Raw genomic sequence first — 7426 nt, 5'->3', positions numbered from 1 at the left:
GTTGTAAACACCATGCTCTACCAACTGAGCCATGGGGAAGACCAGTATGTATAACACACCATGCTGGTGTTGTAAACACCATGCTCTACCAACTGAGCCACGGGGAAGGGCCAGTATGTATAACACACCATGCTGGCGTTGTAAACACCATGCTCTACCAACTGAGCCACGGGGAAGGACCAGTATGTATAACACACCATGCTGGCGTTGTAAACACCATGCTCTACCAACTGAGCCACGGGGAAGGGCCAGTATGTATAACACACCATGCTGGCGTTGTAAACACCATGCTCTACCAACTGAGCCACGAGGAAGGCCAGTATGTATAACACACCATGCTGGTGTTGTAAACACCATGCTCTACCAACTGAGCCACGGGGAAGGCCAGTATGTATAACACACCATGCTGGCGTTGTAAACACCATGCTCTACCAACTGAGCCACGGGGAAGGCCAGTATGTATAACACACCATGCTGGCGTTGTAAACACCATGCTCTACCAACTGAGCCACGGGGAAGGCCAGTATGTATAACACACCATGCTGGTGTTGTAAACACCATGCTCTACCAACTGAGCCATGGGGAAGGCCAGTATGTATAACACACCATGCTGGTGTTGTAAACACCATGCTCTACCAACTGAGCCACGGGGAAGACCAGTATGTATAACACACCATGCTGGCGTTGTAAACACCATGCTCTACCAACTGAGCCATGGGGAAGGCCAGTATGTATAACACACCATGCTGGTGTTGTAAACACCATGCTCTACCAACTGAGCCACGGGGAAGGCCAGTATGTATAACACACCATGCTGGCGTTGTAAACACCATGCTCTACCAACTGAGCCACGGGGAAGGCCAGTATGTATAACACACAATGCTGGTGTTGTAAACACCATGCTCTACCAACTGAGCCACGGGGAAGGGCCAGTATATATAACACACCATGCTGGTGTTGTAAACACCATGCTCTACCAACTGAGCCACGGGGAAGGGCCAGTATGTATAACACACCATGCTGGCGTTGTAAACACCATGCTCTACCAACTGAGCCACGGGGAAGGACCAGTATGTATAACACACCATGCTGGCGTTGTAAACACCATGCTCTACCAACTGAGCCACGGGGAAGGGCCAGTATGTATAACACACCATGCTGGCGTTGTAAACACCATGCTCTACCAACTGAGCCACGAGGAAGGCCAGTATGAATAACACACCATGCTGGTGTTGTAAACACCATGCTCTACCAACTGAGCCATGGGGAAGGCCAGTATGTATAACACACCATGCTGGTGTTGTAAACACCATGCTCTACCAACTGAGCCACGAGGAAGGACCAGTATGTATAACACACCATGCTGGTGTTGTAAACACCATGCTCTACCAACTGAGCCATGGGGAAGGCCAGTATGTATAACACACCATGCTGGTGTTGTAAACACCATGCTCTACCAACTGAGCCATGGGGAAGACCAGTATGTATAACACACCATGCTGGCGTTGTAAACACCATGCTCTACCAACTGAGCCATGGGGAAGGCCAGTATGAATAACACACCATGCTGGTGTTGTAAACACCATGCTCTACCAACTGAGCCATGGGGAAGGCCAGTATGTATAACACACCATGCTGGTGTTGTAAACACCATGCTCTACCAACTGAGCCATGGGGAAGGGCCAGTATGTATAACACACCATGCTGGTGTTGTAAACACCATGCTCTACCAACTGAGCCATGGGGAAGGCCAGTATGTATAACACACCATGCTGGTGTTGTAAACACCATGCTCTACCAACTGAGCCACGGGGAAGGGCCAGTATGTATAACACACCATGCTGGTGTTGTAAACACCATGCTCTACCAACTGAGCCACGGGGAAGGGACAGTATGTATAACACACCATGCTGGCGTTGTAAACACCATGCTCTACCAACTGAGCCACGGGGAAGGGCCAGTATGTATAACACACCATGCTGGCGTTGTAAACACCATGCTCTACCAACTGAGCCACGGGGAAGGCCAGTATGTATAACACACCATGCTGGCGTTGTAAACACCATGCTCTACCAACTGAGCCACGGGGAAGGCCAGTATGTATAACACACCATGCTGGTGTTGTAAACACCATGCTCTACCAACTGAGCCACGGGGAAGACCAGTATGTATAACACACCATGCTGGTGTTGTAAACACCATGCTCTACCAACTGAGCCATGGGGAAGGCCAGTATGTATAACACACCATGCTGGTGTTGTAAACACCATGCTCTACCAACTGAGCCACGGGGAAGGCCAGTATATATAACACACCATGCTGGCGTTGTAAACACCATGCTCTACCAACTGAGCCACGGGGAAGGCCAGTATATATAACACACCATGCTGGTGTTGTAAACACCATGCTCTACCAACTGAGCCACGGGGAAGGCCAGTATGTATAACACACCATGCTGGCGTTGTAAACACCATGCTCTACCAACTGAGCCACGGGGAAGGCCAGTATGTATAACACACCATGCTGGTGTTGTAAACACCATGCTCTACCAACTGAGCCACGGGGAAGGCCAGTATGTATAACACACCATGCTGGTGTTGTAAACACCATGCTCTACCAACTGAGCCACGGGGAAGGCGATGTGTTTGTTCAGTTTTTTTTTACTTTAGTGAGCGAGTGCGTGCTGTGGGAAAATGTGACACAACTATAATTTGATCAGGAATTGAAATGTTAATTAGATCTTGAGGTAGAGGAAATGTGAATACTGCCTATGTAAGAGAGCTTTTGGGGAAAGAAATTGCATGGCGACAGTCTGGGGTTGAGAGGAGAGTAGGTGTTGTTGGAACAGGAAATAAGCAGCATCCTGTTTATCAGCAGTTAGGGGAATACTGAGGAAATGTGTTTTGTATACTTAGAAAAACAGTGAATGTTGGAAAAGGAACAGTATTTTCTACCCAGATAACTAATATCTGCACACTTAAAATACATCAAATAGAATATAAAAAGTGCACTAGCCAAACAATGAGCCATCTGGAACTCTGTACTGTTGGGGCCTTTGTAGAGATTGTTTGCTTACAGTCCTACTGTGCTCTGAGACTAAGATAAACATCTGGCAGGATGGGAGGGTTCTCTTTCCTTTTCATTCTCACTCTAGGATAGGGGTTCTCATTCTCTTTCATTCTGTTTCATTTTCATTCACTCATTGTCTGTCTGTCTGTCTGTCTGTCTGTCTGTCTGTCTGTCTGTCTGTCTGTCTGTCTGTCTGTCTGTCTGTCTGTCTGTCTGTCTGTCTGTCTGTCTCTCTGTCTGTCTCTCTGTCTGTCTCTCTGTCTGTCTCTCTCTCTCTCTCTCTCTCTCTCTCTCTCTCTCTCTCTCTCTCTCTCTCTCTCTCTCTCTCTCTCTCTCTCTCTCTCTCTCTCTCTCTCTCTCTCTCTCTCTCTCTCTCTCTCTCTCTCTCTCTCTCTCTCTCTCTCTCTCTCTCACACACAATAACATTTATTTTTATTGAACCTTTATTTAACTAGGCAAGTCAGTTAAGAACAAATTCTAATTTACAATAACAACCTACACCAGCCAAACTCGGACGACATGACTGTGACGCCGCAGTAAATGTCTATTACCAGAAAGATAAGGATCTTCTTTCAATAATTACAATATATTATGTTTGTTTTGGATTAACTTCTGAAATAAATCTTTCTTGAACCAAATATTTAGGTGCTACTGATGTGGTGGAACAGAAAGTCAAGTGTTATTGACAATTTATCAAACTCGAATGGATTTGAAATACATAAAATAGTAAAATATATTTCTAACTGTTTTCTAGGTAACAGCAATTGTCTTTAATTTGGTAAGGTTCAGTACACATTTGGCGTTTTAGACATTTGGACTTCTGAAGAATACAAAAATATGTTTTCATGAGTTCACTCATGTTCCGTAGATTGAGACTTGAGAGAAAGAGATGGGGAGCAATTGCTCCAAAGGGAGGAGAGAGGAGAGGGACATTACCAGTTTCTCCAAAAAGAGAAGTTTGTCTTTGGGAAGAAAAAAGGAGTACACTGAAGGGAGGAAAGCAGAGGGCAACAGTGGAGAAACGCTCTTTCAACAAAGGTCAGACCAATTTCCCTGAAATGGTTCAAGTCAGTATTGCCTTGTGTTGTAGTACCAGGTTGAGGACATAGAGGCCAGTGTTACCTCTATCTCTCATTGTCTCTCCTAGTCTTCCTGGCCTACAATCCCCAGTCTCCCCAGCCTACAATCCCCAGCCTACAATCCCCAGTCTCCCCAGCCTACAATCCCCAGTCTCCCCAGCCTACAATCCCCAGTCTCCCCAGTCTACAATCCCCAGTCCCCCCAGACCGACAATCCCCAGTCTTCCCAGCCTACAATCCCCAGTCTTCCCTCACAGCTGAGGGTGGAAGCAGTCTATGTGCCCCAGTGATCAGCAATAAGGAAGTAGGAGGTAACATCAACATCACTCAGAACAACACTCAGAACAACGGTAAAAACATAACTCTTCCACTTTCTTTACATGCTGTGAGGAAAAGGTTTCCTCTGACACATTATTATATTCATACTTTATTCAATCAAGTCACCTTCAGAACTGTAGGAGAATATAATATATTTTCCTATTTTGTTCAATTTCTAGATGACTCCTCCCAGGTTGCACAATGCAGTGCCACGCTAAAAGGGTAAGTTGTCAAACGTTTGACTTTGTGCGCGTGTGATGTGTTGTGGGTGTAAATTAATAGTGTTTTTGGTTAAACCATCTCTCTTTGTCCACAGTGAGTTGCGTGGTGGTCTGTCTCCAGTATCCAGAGAGACCCAGAGCGCATCAAGGAACACACACTACCACCACAATATGAAGAGAAAGACAACACAAAGAAGACACAATACATAATGAATGATAAATACATCTGCTAAATGCATTATTATGATGCATGACATAGCAGCTAATAGGTTATTTTGCATTGCGTATTATGCAGATGAATGCACATATAATGCATTATGAAGAGGGTATTCATAGGAGGTGTTACCATAGGAGGTGTTACCATAAGAGGTGTTACCATAGGAGGTGTTACCATAGGAGTTGTTAACATAGGAGGTGTTACCATAGCCATAGGAGGTGTTACCATAGGAGGTGTTACCATAGCCATAGGAGGTGTGACCATAGGAGGTGTTTCCATAGCCATAGGAGGTGTTACCATATGAGGTGTTACCATAGGAGGTGTTACCATAGCCATAGGAGGTGTTACCATAGGAGGTGTTACCATAGGAGGTGTTACCATAGCCATATGAGGTGTTACCATAGGAGGTGTTACCATAGCCATAGGAGGTGTTACCATAGGAGGTGTTTCCATAGCCATAGGAGGTGTTACCATATGAGGTGTTACCATAGGAGGTGTTACCATAGCCATAGGAGGTGTTACCACAGGAGGTGTTACCGTAGCAGGTGTTACCATAGGAGGTGTTACCATAGCCATATGAGGTGTTACCATAGCCATATGAGGTGTTACCATAGGAGGTGTTACCATAGCCATAGGAGGTGTTACCATAGGAGGTGTTACCATAGGAGGTGTTACCATATGAGGTGTTACCATAGCCACAGGAGGTGTTACCACAGGAGGTGTTACCATAGGAGGTGTTACCATAGGAGGTGTTACCATAGCCATATGAGGTGTTACCATAGGAGGTGTTACCATAGGAGGTGTTACCATAGGAATTGTTACCATAGGAGGTGTTACCATAGCCATAGGAGGTGTTACCATAGGAGGTGTTACCATAGGAGTTGGTAACATAGGAGGTGTTACCATAGCCATAGGAGCTGTTACCATAGGAGGTGTTACCATAGGATGTGTTACCATAGGAGGTGTTACCATAGCCATAGGAGGTGTTACCATAGGAGGTGTTACCATAGCCATAGGAGGTGTTACCATAGGAGGTGTTTCCATAGCCATATGAGGTGTTACCATGTGAGGTGTTACCATAGGAGGTGTTACCATAGCCATAGGAGGTGTTACCACAGGAGGTGTTACCACAGGAGGTGTTACCATAGGAGGTGTTACCATAGCCATAGGAGGTGTTACCACAGGAGGTGTTACCATAGGAGGTGTTACCATAGCCATAGGAGGTGTTACCATAGGTGTTTCCATAGCCATAGGAGGTGTTACCATATGAGGTGTTACCATAGGAGGTGTTACCATAGCCATAGGAGGTGTTACCACAGGAGGTGTTACCATAGGAGGTGTTACCATAGGAGGTGTTACCATAGGAGGTGTTACCATAGCCATAGGAGGTGTTACCATAGGAGGTGTTACCATAGGAGGTGTTACTATAGGAGGTGTTACGATAGGAGAAGTTACCATAGGAGGTGTTTCCATAGCCATAGGAGGTGTTACCATATGAGGTGTTACCATAGGAGGTGTTACCATAGCCATAGGAGGTGTTACCACAGGAGGTGTTACTATAGGAGGTGTTACAATAGGAGGTGTTACTATAGGAGGTGTTACCATAGGAGGTGTTACCATAGGAGGTGTTACCATAGGAGGTATTACCATAGGAGGTGTTACCATAGGAGGTGTTACCATAGCCATAGGAACTGTTACCATAGGAGGTGTTACCATAGCCATAGGAGGTATTACCATAGGAGGTGTTTCCATAGCCATAGGAGGTGTTACCATATGAGGTGTTACCATAGGAGGTGTTACCATAGCCATAGGAGGTGTTACCACAGGAGGTGTTACCACAGGAGGTGTTACCATAGGAGGTGTTACCATAGCCATAGGAGGTGTTACCACAGGAGGTGTTACCACAGGAGGTGTTACCATAGGAGGTGTTACAATAGGAGGTGTTACCATAGCCATATGAGGTGTTACCATAGGAGGTGTTACCATAGCCATATGAGGTGTTACCATAGGAGGTGTTACCATAGCCATAGGAGGTGTTACCATAGGTGTTTCCATAGCCATAGGAGGTGTTACCATATGAGGTGTTACCATAGGAGGTGTTACCATAGCCATAGGAGGTGTTACCACAGGAGGTGTTACCATAGGAGGTGTTACCATAGGAGGTGTTACCATAGGAGGTGTTACCATAGCCATAGGAGGTGTTACCATAGGAGGTGTTACCATAGGAGGTGTTACCATAGGAGGTGTTACTATAGGAGGTGTTACGATAGGAGAAGTTACCATAGGAGGTGTTTCCATAGCCATAGGAGGTGTTACCATATGAGGTGTTACCATAGGAGGTGTTACCATAGCCATAGGAGGTGTTACCACAGGAGGTGTTACTATAGGAGGTGTTACTATAGGAGGTGTTACTATAGGAGGTGTTACCATAGGAGGTGTTACCATAGGAGGTGTTACCATAGGAGGTATTACCATAGGAGGTGTTACCATAGGAGGTGTTACCATAGCCATAGGAACTGTTA

General features: G+C 45.8%; 1 long non-coding RNA gene across 1 annotated transcript; it reads left to right on the top strand.

Moving 5' to 3' along the window:
- The first annotated feature begins 3488 nt into the window (after positions 1 to 3488).
- Positions 3489 to 5185, top strand: LOC145877239 (uncharacterized). Its single transcript, XR_014391619.1, has 3 exons — positions 3489 to 4498; positions 4646 to 4688; positions 4783 to 5185. It is a non-coding gene; the product is annotated as an uncharacterized LOC145877239 (long non-coding RNA).
- The last annotated feature ends 2241 nt before the right edge of the window (positions 5186 to 7426 follow it).

The sequence above is a fragment of the Salmo salar genome, unplaced genomic scaffold (genome assembly GCF_965601325.2).
Source record: "Salmo salar unplaced genomic scaffold, fSalSal1 ptg000730l, whole genome shotgun sequence".
In the NCBI taxonomy this organism is placed as follows: Eukaryota; Metazoa; Chordata; class Actinopteri; order Salmoniformes; family Salmonidae; genus Salmo; species Salmo salar.
This window is presented reverse-complemented; position numbering and strand designations above follow the sequence as displayed.